General features: G+C 38.8%; 1 protein-coding gene across 3 annotated transcripts in view; it reads right to left on the bottom strand.

Moving 5' to 3' along the window:
* Nucleotides 1-14671, bottom strand: part of RAPGEF4 (Rap guanine nucleotide exchange factor 4) — a 337463-nt gene that overhangs the window by 322219 nt on the left and 573 nt on the right. The window lies entirely within an intron of this gene.

The raw sequence follows: 14671 nt of genomic DNA, 5'->3' as shown, positions 1-14671 counted from the left end.
GGCTGAGGCGGAAGGATCGCCGGAGCCCAGCAGGCGAGGCTGCGGTGGCTGGGAGTGGCCACTGCACTCCAGTCTGGGCGACAGAGTGAGACTCCAACTCAAAAAAAAAAAAATACACATACAAAAATATTGCACAGGGGAGAGGAGTGGGATTGGCAGTTGAGGAAACTGCTAGGGGAGGGAGTGGCATACCTCATCAACAAGGGTACCTGCATAATCAATGTATATATACCTAACCCTGAATTGTACCCCACATCTTTATAATTTAAAAAATTGCAGAAAAATAGAGTAAAATTGTATGACCAGTTATTCCTGGAGACAGGGTCTAAAGAAAGAAATTAATAATTATAAGCCAGAAAGTCTTTGATTTGGCCCAATCAAAATACAGTTTAAATCATAGTCTGTAACCTTTCATAAGCTCCTGCCATTTTCCATCTGGGAAGGAAAAAGACATGTCAAGTGGTAACACTCTCCGGAAGAAGCCAGTGTATGTGTGTGCTGTGTGTGTATGCACGTGCACTGTGTACATGCATATGTGCATGTGTGTAAGCTGCCAGTTCTCAGGTGTAGCCCAGCAGCAACCCTCACAAACCAAAAGAGAGAGAAATATGGTGGTAGCAACTGTCTCAGACCTATTCATCTCAGCAAAGGAGTCGTACTGCTGTCTCAGATATCTGTTTTAGCATTTAAACATTAATGGGCTTTTTTAAAAAAGTTTTCCTTTTCTCCCATAATTTCCCTTATTACCAATTTTTCATTTTTAAAATCTTTTTTAAAATTCCTTCAATATCAGTCCTACAAGATAAAAGTCCCAACAATGAGTTTTCTCCTACATGTAATTCTATAAATAATATGGAATTCTGCACATAAAGTCAATTGCATGCCTGTGTTACTTGTCCTGATTCAAAAGAAATCAATTCGAAGGCAAAATCTTGTGTGGTAGAATTTGACTGCAAAATTATTTACAGGCAGATACAAATCAATAGTAAGTGAATAAATAAAAGTGAGGTTAGTTCAACTAAAATAGAAGGAAGAAAAGCTTCCTTTTAAGTAATTTTCCAGCACTCTTTAAATTATTTCATTCTGTTATTTTTACTTTATTATTGTTCACTCTCCTTTCTCACCAATGCCTATATTCTTTTCCCAAAAGAGATGGATAATATATACATTTAACAAAAATGTTTCAATTTTGCAAATTGACTACTTTATGCTTATCTTTCAGATAACCTAAAATACTACCAGGGTTAAGTAATGTCCGCCTTTGACTTGTGTAAGCTCCTCTGAGAAGCAGTTACATTATTCATTTCTCCTATGGATGTTTAGGGTTAGGACTTATCATGGAGACAAAAAAAATACATTAATCATCTGAACACAAAAGGTTTTTAAAAATTAGATTGACTTTGACATTCGTAACCTGTTAAATGTTGAACTCTAAAATAAATCTCTAGAGTTGTTAAGATGAATAGCCGATGAAGTGCTGAAAGCTAGAAAGCAAAGTAATGGAGATAGTGTAAAATTCAATTGAGGAAAAGATAAGATGTTTGCACAAGCTGAGAGTGCAGAGCTGCAGCATGAGGAGTGAAGAACATGAGACAATCACACTCCATTCATTGCAACCAGCTGGACATGCACGTGTGGCTCTGCCTTATAGATGAAGCTGCTTCATTGTAACAGCACTTTTGAGTCAATAGAGGGCTCTTTTGTTTATGCTCTGATGATCTAGGTAATTAGACAGAGACTCCTAATTTAAGTTGTAAAATTGTTTTAGGTAAATAAAATGTAAAACCTAGCTATCAACTAGGTAGTTCTAACTCTATAACTTAGGTCTTCAAATACCATCAGGGAATATTTATAAGTCTGATGTATACATGGTGTCCCAACATCACAACAAAGACTGACTATTCCCAAGTTGCCTTCAATTTTTGACATGAAAATTTTTAAAACATATTATCATATCATTACTTAGTCTGTGAAGAAAATATGATATGGAGTCAATACAAAAAACATTATCAAGGGCTTGGTGTGATAGCTCACACCTGCAAGTCCTAGCTGAGGCAGGAGGATAGCTTGAAGCCAGGAGTTTGAGGCTGCAGTGAGCTATGACTGTACCACTGAACACCAGCCTGGGCAATGGAGTGAGACTCTAACAAATCCTGCAAATGAGAAATTGTTGGCATTTCTAGATATTTGAGACCATTTTCTTGCTTTAGCACATTTGCCTAAGTGACTTGTCTAAGAGAGCACTGATCCCACAGAGGTCCCAGACAAATTAATCACTGATAAAACTAAACTGACTAAATATGAAAGCCAAAAATCCATCAGATAGACGGGAATGATGATAGCACCAGACTGCAGTCATCAGCATCCACGGTCAAAAGCACACAAAATATTTTTACAATCTAATAAAATGAAAGTACTTTTCCTGACCTGAATGATACTCATCAGTTCTCTAGGGTAACTTTCTTTTTCCTGAAAAAATGTTACACCCAGCAAAAGTATCTGACATATGGTAAGCAGGGAGTCAAGTCTAAGTGAATGAGTGAATAAACAGTAGGAAAGGGCATGCAAGACAAGCTTCTTTTCCTATGACACGTTTGAGTTGGAGAAAATGGAAGAGAGTATGAAGTAGGGAGAAGGAGGCAGGTAGAGGAGTGGCAAAAGGAATGGCAAGGCAAGGGACACTGAAGACAGAACCTTTTTTATAGTCAAAGGAAATGAAATGTGTATCCTGAAGAACTATCTGCACTCCCATGTTCATTGCAGCACTATTCACAAGAACTAAGATATGGAAACAACCTAAATTATATTGACAGATAAATAGATAAAGAAAATATGATACACACAGATACACACAATGGAATAATATTTAGCCTTAAAAATGAAAAAAATCCTGACATTGACGACAACATGGATGATCCTGGAGGACATTATGCTAAATGAAGTAAGTTGCACACAGAAAGACAAATAGTGCATCATCTCACGTATAGTCAAACTCATAAAGGCAGAGCACAAAATGGTGGTTGACAGGAGCTGCAGAGAGGAGAAAGTGGGGAGGTAAGATGTTTAGTCAAGGGATACACCATTTCAATTATGCAAAGTGAATAAATTCTGGACAGCTAATGTACCACTGTATGAATATAGTTAAAAACACTGCATTGTACACTTGAAATGTGTTAAGAGGATAGATTTTAAGTGTTCTCACTATACATACACAAAGTAACTATGTGAGGTGGTGTATATGTTAATTAGTTTACCTTTGTTTGGGGTTAAACAGAATTGAAATTTCACATAATATCAAGAATCAAATTATTTAGTTGCAAGTAATGTCTGCTTCCCATCAAAAGTCTTTTCTACTTGTTTTCAGCATCTCAACTATTAAGCCTTTTCTAAGGGCCTTTAAAAATTATTTCTTTATTTAATTAAACAAGAGAGAAGGCCACGCATGGTGGCTCATGCCTGTAATCCCAGCACTTTGGGAGCCCAAAGCAGGAGGACAGCTTGAGTCCAGGAGTATGAGACCAGCCTGGACAACACCATGTCTCTACAAAAAAATAAAAAATAAATAGCTGGGTGTGGTGGTGCACACCTGTAGTCTCAGTTACTTGGGAGGTTGAGACAAAAGGATCACTTGAGCCCAGGAGGCCGAGGCTGCAGTGAGCTATGATTGTGCCACTGCACTCCAGCCTGGGCAACAGAGTAAGATCCATACTGAAAAACAAACAAGAAAAAAAACAAAAAACTAGAGAGGTGTTCCTGAACCTTTAGTCAACTTATAAGTAATATTTCTATAGAGCAAGTCATCCTATTTGATATGCTTATATTTTACAATCAATTTTATTCGATGAAAGTGTTTTTAGAAAATTATAGCACTGATAGCTAAGCATTTTAAGATTACTTCAGCACAATTAACATACATGCCTTGGTTTTCATGGTTACATTTACACGGCCATGCTCTGTGGCATAACAGACCATTTGTCTGGTTAGAGTAGCACCAATATTCTTCCTTGAGTATATACCCTTGCCTCACATTCTCACAGAGAAGAGATGGACCCCCATTAAGGCATTCATTCTAATCAGTCAACTGATAGTCAAACAAGAATGTATTCTTTCCCTCAGCTTGGCTGACTCCAAAGTCATATTACTATTTGGTCTAACCAACAACACTGAATAATAACATTACACGTACCTGTTGGAAAATATTACTTCAAAGTCATAGAATCCAATTTTACTGGCTCAAATGTGACAAGGAAAAGTAACCCATCTATTTCTAAAATACACTAAATTTTTTCCTTGGATTAAGTCAGACCACTGGAAGGCTGTATATCATATTGTACCCCTAGGAAAATTATTCTTCCTTAATGTCCCTGTAGCATTATGCTCTATTGAAAGAGTCCTATGAAACCCTTTGCTGAATGCATTGTTGGGATGTTGTTGAGAATACTGTTCATCACATTGCAAAGTATCTTCTCCTTGAGACTGAGGGGGTCAAGAGGTCGCAGTACCAGCATGATTAATTGTTCTTTCTAGTGGAAATAGTTTTCGTTTGTAAACAGAATTTATGAAATAACTGTGCTTCCTTCTTTGTGTTGATCATGAGAAATTTCCACTGAAATGCTTATATTTGTAAAGATGATAAGTTAAAACTAAGTATCTAAATTTCCACTTTAAGAAGCCAGAAAAAGAAGAGCAAGTTAAACACAAGATAAAGAGAATAAAGGAAAACATAATGAGCAAAAATCAATGAATTTCTCAAACAACAGAGTAAATCAACTAAAAAGTTGGTATTTTAAAAGATAAACAAAATTGAGAACCTCCCAGTAAGAATTATTTTTTTTAAAAAAAGACAGCAGACACAAATTACAAATACGAGTTACAAAGGACAGAACATAAAACATCCCTACATATCCTAGTGACAGTTTAAGGAGTCTAAAGAATATTATGAGCAACTCTGTGTCAATAAATTTGATAACTTAGATAAAATAGACAAACTCCTTGAAACAATTTATCAAAACTGACATAAAAAGAAATAAAAATCTGAATAGTCCTTCCTCTATTGAAGAGATTGAATTTGTCATCAAAAGCTTTCCACATACAAAACTCCTGGTCCAGATGATATCTATAAAACATTTTTAAATAGCATCAATCTTAGAGAAGTTCATTTAAAACAGAGGAAAGGAAAAATATATAAAAATGAAAATGTTTCTTGATTTATTTGATAAAGGCAGAATAATCCTGATACTAAAACCTGAAAACACATGACAAGGAAAGAAGTTTAAAGGCTGATATCCCTCATGAATAGTTATAAAAAATCATTAATAAAATATTAATTGAGCCAGGCTTGGTGGCTCAGCCTGTAATCCCGCACCTTTGGGAGGCTGAGGTGAGTGGATTGCCTGAGCCCACGGGTTCGAGACCCGCCTGGGCAGCGAGACCTCATCTCTACAATAAAAAAAAAAAAAATCAGCTGTGCATGGTAGTGCATGCCTGTAATTCTGGCTACTTGGAAGGCTGAGGCGGAAGGATCGCCGGAGCCTAGCAGGTTGAGGCTGCGGTGGCCAGGAGCAGCCCCTGCACTTCAGTTTGGGTGACAGAGTGAGACTCCAACTCAAAAAATAAAATTTAAAAAAAAATAAAACAAAATATTAATTGAATACGCAACACATAAAAATTATAATGCCTTATGACAAAGTAATATCTGCTTCAGGAAGGCAAGGTTGGCTTAATATTTGATACTTAACAAATGAAATTTAATAAATTCACTATATTTACACTATACTGAATATTCAATACATTACATTCAAAACACTATAGTGAAATCAATAAATTCATTATAATTATACAACAAAAAAGAAAAAAATCACATAATTATCTCAATAATTTCAGAAAAAAGAATGTGCTTTAAAAAACTCCACAAAGGCCAGGCTTGGTAATCCCAGCACTTTGGGAGGCTGAGGCAAATGGATTGCCTGAGACGGTGGGTTCGAGACCAGCCTGGGAAACTTGGCAAGATCTGGTCTCTACAAGAAATAAAAAATGATTAGCCAGGTGTGGTAGCACACACCTGTAGTTCTAGCTACTTGGAAGGCTGAGGTGAAAGGATCGCTGGAGCCCAGCAGGTCGATGGTGGGGTGGCAGTGAGCAAGTCACGGCACTCCAGCCTGGGCAACGAAGTGAGACTCCAACTCAAAAATAAATTTTAAAATCTCCACAAGAAAAACAACCAACATCATGGCAATATAGTAAATTATTTCCTGTAAGAGCACAGAAAAAACAAGTATGTCCATTCTCACCCCTTTTACCCAGTCTTGTCCTAGAATTCCTGGCCAATGCAATAAAGCAAGAAAAATAAATAACAGAAGACATATAGATTGGAAAGAATAAGTAAAACTGTCATTATTCACAGACAACAAGATTGTCTACAAGGAAAATCTTGAGTAATCTACAAGGAAACTACTAGTACTGAATATCTTGCCCATAGCTATATCATTAATAAAATCAAAATTGGGAATTGAACCTATACAGTCTCTCTCTACTTATACCTATATATACCCTACTTATACCCTCTCTACTTAGAGATGACCATGCAACTACATTTTCATTAGCCCACAAACCTCAACATAACCATTACTGTCAGCAATGGTAAACTTATTTGAAGATTTAGAAACAGAGGCTCAGAAAGATTAGTGACTTGGACAAGATCATGCAGCTAGGAGATAGAAGTGACAGAATTTGAATACAGGTTTGGTTGATTCTAAGACAAAGTATCTGGAACATATCATGTTTTCCAGACTGAAAGCAGGAAACAATGAGGAGATACAGATGCTAAGGCCCTGAAATAAAACAGTGGAACATATAGGTCCAGAGAAGAATGGTGACTGGTTGGATGTGGAAACGAACATTGGAAAGGAAGAACATAGATAACTCTCAAGTTTTGAGAATGAGGAAGTCATAATGTTGCCAATAAAATAGGAGAGTAAGAAGGAGACACCAATGGGGAGCAGGGTTAAAAAAAATGAAGTCTGCTTTAGACAGGTATCAGTTTGTTAGGCTAGAGATTGTTCTGATGGCAAATGACAGACAGCCTAATAGAAAGCGGTTTATAGAAACAGTGTTTTTTCCTTCACAAAATGAAAATATGAAAGCAGGCAATTATTGATCTAGGTTCAGCAAGTGAACAAAGTCAGAACAGGGGTCTCTGTTTTTCTCTCAGCCCTTCCTTCTGGGATTACAAGATGGCTACCACAGGCCCAGGTCTCAGGGAGTAAGTCTAGACTGAAAGAAGAGAGGAAGGAGATAGCAAATACATCTGTGTGTCTTTCACCAGTAAAGCAAAAGCTTCCCCCAGAAGCCTCCAGTAGACGTTTGCTACATCTTATTGACCAGAAGTATATCACACTGATACCTAGCCTCAAGGGAGACTGGGAAAATAAGTAGTTTTTCCAGCCTCCATAGCAGAGGTAGGTGAATGAAAAAAATGTCTGCCACAAAATATTAATAGGATATTCACCTGGGAAAATCCAACAGAGAGACAAAAACACATCTGGTCTAGAAGATAAGCCACAGATACAGAGATTAAGCAATCTGTATAGTTAAAGCAAAGGCAATAGATGGGTTCCCCAAGAAAGAGCATGTTTGGAGAGAATAGAGAGTAGTGAGGGAGCTTTGTTTTTCTTTTAAGGCAGGGGAAGCAAGTGGTGCACATGGATGCAGCTGAGTCAACACGGCCGAGGATGTTCCGCCTCCGCTCCAGTCAGTCAGATTGTTTGCTTTCAGATGTTCAGCTGGATCTTTCTGTCATCCTCTCCTCCCAGTTATTGCCATCCCATTTCTCTTTCCTCATTCTCTCAGGACTCCTAAAGTGGTCTCTGCTCTCCCTCTCCCTCATCTATGAACTGAAAGTCCTGGAGGGAAAACACTCTGCACTGCCACTGATTAGGATCCACAAAGGTGGACTTAAATCTGAAGAAAAACTAGCAGCCTGGGGGGCTGAGGAGGCAGTTCAGGAGAATAAGCAGTGACCATGGGAGGGCTATGAATCTTCTAAGCTCATAGAAAATCCCAACAAAGGGGATCTGCCATTCCCGCCCTCACTGGAGGAGCCACAAGTCCATTTGGGAGAACTCCAACCTAGACAGGGAGGTTGAATTTGCTTTGCTGAGTGCCACCTTTCCTCTGAAGACTTTTTGGGCTCCCAGGCTGTGTGCAGGAGACCAGAGGCAGGCCAAGGGTATGTTGAAGCAGCCACCTCTCTCACAGGCCTATTTGTCCTAGGATACACCAATTCCACATGGACTCCCAGTCTGAGGAGTTCAGAATTTAACCCTGATTATATATTAGGTTTTGTTGTCCTCCAATTATTTCACATATATATGTCATGTGCTCCCATGTATTTGTGGCAACAGTGAGATGTCCCCCAGTGAATTGCAAATAGATAGCTGCCAAGCATTAAAGTTCAAAAGCAATATATTAACTGGGCACGATGGCTTACACCTGTAAACCCAACACTTTGGGAGGCAAAGTGGGAGGACTGCTTGAGGCCAGGAGTTTGAGACCAGACTGGGCAATACAGTGAGACTTCATCTCTACAAAAAAAATGTTTAAATAGCCAGGCCTGGTGGTGTGTGCCTGTTGTCCCAGCCACTTGGGAGGCTGGGGCAGGAGGACTACTTGAGCCCAGAAGTTTGAGGCTGTGATGAGTCATGATCCTGCCACTGCATTCCAACCTGGGCAACAGAGTAAAATATTGCCTCATAAAAAGAAAAAGAAAAAGAAAAAGAAAAAAAAATATTGCTAACATCACAAAAAGAGATTGCTTGGTACTATATGCCTCATGATGGAACTATATTACACTTCTGTGATGTATCCTTGCCAAAAAATCAAATCTGAATCTAACCAAGCTCTAGACCCAAATACCAATTTGTAGGAAATACAGGGAACAAAGGAACATGTTTAAAAAAATGGGGGTGCAATTAAAATTAAATTAATTTAATTTAAATTTAAATTGGCTGGGCTCAGTGGCTCAGCCTGTAATCCCAGTACTTTGGGAGGCTGAAGCGAGTGGATTGCCTGAGCCTATGGGGTCGAGACCAGCCCAGGCAACTTGGCGAGATCTTGTCTCTACAATAAAAATTGTTTAAAAATTAGCCGGGCATGATAGCACGTGCCTGTAGTTCTAGCTACTTGGAAGGCTGAGGCAGAAGGATCGCGGGAACCCAGCAGGTTGACTGGGGTGGCTGTGAGTGTGCCACTGCACTCCAGCTTGGGCGACGGAGTGAGACTCCAACTCTAAATAAATAAATAAATAAATAAATAAAACTTAAATGAATTTTAAAATACCAGTTTCTTCAAGAAATATATTACAAGGGAAAAAAAAAAGAGAGAAAAGCAGAACCCATGCCTAATGACCTAGCAACCAAATACAACTTATTTGGATCTTGATACAAACAGCAGAATAGAAAGGTATGAGATAAATGGAGAAATCCGAACACTATTTGATTACATTAGGAAACTAATGTCCAATTGTTTAATGTGTGATATTGGTATTGTTATCTTTATAAAAAGTTCTTACTTTTTAGAGATATATACTGATATATTTACAGATAAAATAATACTATGCTTGAGATTTCAAAATAATCCTGGGGGCTGTGGAGGATGAGTAGGGATACAAATAAAACACGATTTGCTGTGAGTTGTTAGAGCAGGGGAGAGGCTGGTACAAGAGAATCACACTGTTTTCTTTCTGTGTATTGTGAAATCTTTCATAATAAAATGGGTTTTAAAAAATAGAATAGAGCTATGCTATTTAAAAAATATTCACATTCACCAAAAACATAGAAGGAGCAGCTGAGGCACATGTTCATGGTGCTCACCCAAGCCCTTCCCCAGCAAAGGGGGCTGGTGCAAGGCCCCACTTACAAGGTTGCAGAGGCTACTCCATCCTTGAGGAGCGGAAGCATGTGGCTGACTCACACTGGTCCTGCGAGCACCTTCTATATTCAGGACATTGCACTGAGGCTGAAGATAAAATGATGAATAAAATATAGGGATTAATGTCAAGTGATGTGAACGAGAAGTAAGCAGGCGATTACAGTGGAGTGGGACTTGTGCTGTGTTATTACCGTGCTGGAAAGAGTATGCTATGGCAGCACAGGTAATGGTCATCTAAATAGAAGAGGTGGTGGCCAAGCTGTCCTGGAGGAGTCCCAGAATCATCTCTGATTAGCATTCAATTCCCAGACTTTGTCACTCTAGGAAGAAAATGTACTGTCGGACAGGCCAGGAGATGTAAGCGTCCTGACCTCCTGGCAGCTTGGCCTCTCATTGCCAATGCAGAAAATGGACTTCTGAGAATAATTGGATTTCCCATACAGCTCACTTAGAGAAAGGAATACATTAGCCAGAGGATGTGAGTGTCCACTTCTCTGATGTGACAGATCTTATTGTCAAATTAATAAACTGTCTTTCTAGATTCTATGGTCTGAGAGTCTGGTGCCTGTGTATCCATTCCTGAAAGATGTATCAATTCTTGATGTGCTGACAACTCAGGATTCCGAGATTGCAAGACTGTCCCTGAGCCCTGGAGAACTTACCAGGATAATGCTATCCCTTGGGACTCGTCTGGTAGACGCCAGCCTCCCTCAGGGGTACCCTTCTGCTCTGTGTGTTTCTCTGATCTTTATTCCTCAAGGGTGGGACATGTCTGATGCTTCTTTGATATCTGAATCATCTTTTCTCCTCATGTGGTGCAGAGCATTTTGGATTTTAACAAATTTATTCCTTGATTTCTTTCATACTCATTCAACCACATCAACATAGCTAACATAATATCATTTGGGGGGCAAATAAGATGCAAAGAAACTGCCACAAAGTATTTCTACAATGAAACATGAATACTTAAAAATTCCCCAACTGCTTTTGAAAGATCACAACCTTTTTAAATGCCTACCACGTTAACTTCATCTTCTGCTTTGGCTGTGACCACCAGTATTCCTCAAATTAAGTCAATCAACTTAGGACCTTCTTCCGACCTATACTTCTAATTGAAGAATAAGAAAACAGACACTAAACTTCCCAAATGAAGACAATTTCTTTCCCTTTCAGTAGTTTCACTGTCTATCATTTAGCCAGATTCTTTCATCTGTAGCAAGGGATGGCAAATTTCTTCTGTAGAGGTCCACACAGTCAATATTTTTAGCTCTATGGGCCACACACTCCACTGCCGCTCCTTGACTCTGCCACTGTAGCAGGAGAGCAGTGGCAGATGATATGGAATCAAATTGAGCGTGTCTGTGTTTCAAGAAAACTTGTTTATGGACTTTGAAATTGGGATCTCATATAAATTTCATGAGTCAGGAAACATTACTCTTCTTTTGATTTATTTCCAACCATTCAGGAATGTAAAAGCCATTCTTAGCTCATGAGACTTATAAGCAAATCTGGCCCGGCGGTCATAGTTTGCCAACCCTGTGCCATTGTGACGAAAACCAGCAATGATTCGCTACACATATGTGAATGTGTGTGGTCTCTTCCCTTCATAATGCTCCCATACCAATCCTGAGAACTATGGCCTAGAAACAGCTCAAGTTCAGAGGAGGCAAACTTAAAACCTACGAGAGAAAATTAAATAATGGTCTGCACACTTAAAAAAAAATGACAGTTTACATATCTTAAATCTCAAACAGTGGGAACTATGTAATTTGTTCCTAGTTACCCCATCGCTTCCCCCAGAAAAAACTGTAAGATCGATGAGATAGTGGTAAGCTTGTTTGGCATTAGCAATATGTATTCTGAGACTTTTTTCAATCTTAGTTTATCCATCCACATGTTCAATGTCTTTCTGAAATTAAGATTAGTATTTGTAGACTCTTACTCCTCAGCCCACCAAAGTCCAGGACCATGGATACTTGATACATAAAAAGCTTTAGATTTTCTTTCTTACCTCATCCACATATCTACAAAACGTTCAAGCCCCTCCACCACATACATGTTTATATTGTGTTGTCCTGTCTTCAATAACTTTCTAGGCATGCGTTACAAATATTTCTAAGGCTCTTTTTTCTTTGTTTGTTTGTTGGCTTCAATTTTCATTGCATATGTCTCTACTTATACAGACTTTCTCTTTTAATTCCTCTATTTCTAGTCTCTGGGTTCCTCTTTTTCTAACCATTCACAGCAATGGATGGATATATTCACTTGAACGACGCATATATTTAAACTACATTTCCCAGTTACATTATGTTTTCAGTTAAAAAGTCCTAGCAACATAACCCCCAAATGAACCCATAGGGGTTCACAGTACCATTCCTTTTTGTGTGTGCATGCTTGAAAATGTCCACAATAAAAAGTTTCATAAAAATCAAATAGACATGCCTACATTCTAGATTTGATCACAAGAGGAATTTGTAGTTGGGAAGAAATCGGTGTATTCATATGTCACACTTCTATTCAAGTTAATCTTTCTATGTGGGATGGCCTCCATAATGCTCTGCCTGATAAAATTTCCCTCAGCCTCTGAGGTCCAAGCAGGAAATCTGTGGGAAGCATTCCTGGCCACCCTGACAACACTCTCCCCTACATTCCCAAAGTACTTTTATACATCTCCATTAAAGCACTTACCATTGCATTGAGGTTAGTTGTTTATGTAGCTGTCTCACCACCAAACCTCCCCACCTCCCAAGTCAAAAAGCAACTCTCGTTTTTTCTTGCATCACAATGCCCAGCACAAGATAGCATTTCCCAGAATAGGGCATCGAGATAGCATTTCTCAGAAATATTAAGGGCAATGCCCCCTCTAAGCAGGGATTTTAGGGGGCTTCCCTAGCCAATTCTATCAGGACCTTCCATCTTTCCCCTCTCTAAAAAAGAAAACCAACAATCTAAGTAAAAATAAAACTTCAAAACAACACCCTCAAGGCCCTCTTATGTGAGACTGCAGCTCCTAAACCGTTCCTCACAGGAATTAATTCTGGCATCAGCACTGCAGAGTGTGCAAAGTTCTCTTAACTCCACAGAATAAAATGCCTACATGACATCTCACAGTTTTCAAAGTGTTTTATCTTTTCCCCCCTTCTTCCATTTGTCCACTTATCCCTGATAGTCCCATCCTCATTTTACAAACACTTAGAGAAATAAAAGGGACACGTTCAATATCAGAACTGGTGACAGCTATGATCCTAAAACCCTTAACTTATTGATCTGCCCACTCACCTGCACTCTTCTGATGCTAAGCTAAGTATTCGAGGAGGGCTTTTCTTCTAGTCGATTTTTTTCCATTATGCAATGGTAGCATTAAATGGTGGCACCATACTCTAAAAAATCTATTTCAAACAAAATCATTTGGGCAGATACACATTATGAAAAGAGAGAGCAGAATATGTCCCACTTGTGTTAGTACTGTTATGATTTTTCCATAAGTACTTCTTATTGACTAAAGGGTTTCCAATGAATTACTGACTGTTCAAAAGATAGCATGCCATGCATTTCTACAAATAGAAATATGCTATCTATTATCTAAAAATTTCACTCAAGAGGAAACTCTTAACCTATTTATAGGTTAAGATCTTGAATCTCTTCCTTTTTAATTCATTTCCCTAAACTATTAAATTTAGATTTTACTTATCACATTAGCAAGCTCTACACTTAAATATGCTTTTAGTTCCTCTATATAATTTTGTATGATTTAACCCTCACTTCAATTCTCTTACTATTTATTGCATGCAACTCTTCTAATATTAGTATATATCATTTTAGACATAAATAGGGCACTGCCTGCCAAAAAATCTTGCTACTGTGTGGTAATTGAAAGTCAGGATTATTTCTCGGATACATTCAGTTATTCAAATGAGCTACATTTAGCTTTTCTCTAATTGTTTAATATTTTTCAACAAAGGCCTGTAACAGAATATGCACAGCATATCATATTTAAGATTTTCAAGTTTAATCTGGTTACGAATCTGTTAATTGAAAAATTTTCAATATGGCAGAGCAAAAATATTTCACACAAATGCAAACAGAGATGTCATGCAGATAGCTGCAAGACGTGAATCACTGCGTTTCTGCACCAAACTCCCAAATTCACAGGCAGTTCACTCTGCGAGATTCCTTGCTCAGTACTTAAAAGTTCAGGTGCATCACCTTTTAATCAGGGTAATAAACTATAATTGCTAACATACTGTGTAATGTTTACTGCTCAATCTGCAATCTGGACAAACAGAAAATTATGCTGTCAGAGCCTGGAAGCAACTGCAATCCTCTGTGACACACAGCATCCTCCTTGGGGAGAGCTGTCGTCGGGAGTTAACAAGCTTTATGGTTTTAATTTTTCCAGAGGAAGGGTCTTTTCCCGAGAAGCAGGTATGAAGACGAAAGCAGCCTCCCGAGTGACCTTCCTACCACAGACCTTGAGGGAGCGACCGCGGGGCAGAGCGCCGAGAATTTCAGCAAGGGACTTGACAGCTCGACTGGCTCCCTCACACTTTGCTTTCAGTAACAACAACAAAAAAATGTTACTCTGCACCTGCCTGTCCCTCCCCCAACCCTCCTTGAAACTTAAATAGCATATACCCCTAAAGGTCTGAATAGCCAGAAGACGGTATGTATCTATTTTTCGGTGATGACAAGAGGAAATAAACCCCCACCCAAGAGTGGAGTCTGGAGTCGCGGCGGGGCGGGG

The sequence above is a fragment of the Carlito syrichta genome, unplaced genomic scaffold (genome assembly GCF_000164805.1).
Source record: "Carlito syrichta isolate Samal-C Ts95f unplaced genomic scaffold, Tarsius_syrichta-2.0.1 Scaffold307991, whole genome shotgun sequence".
NCBI lineage: Eukaryota > Metazoa > Chordata > Mammalia > Primates > Tarsiidae > Carlito > Carlito syrichta.
Note: the sequence above shows the minus strand (reverse complement) of the source record. Positions and strands in the feature narration are given on the sequence as shown.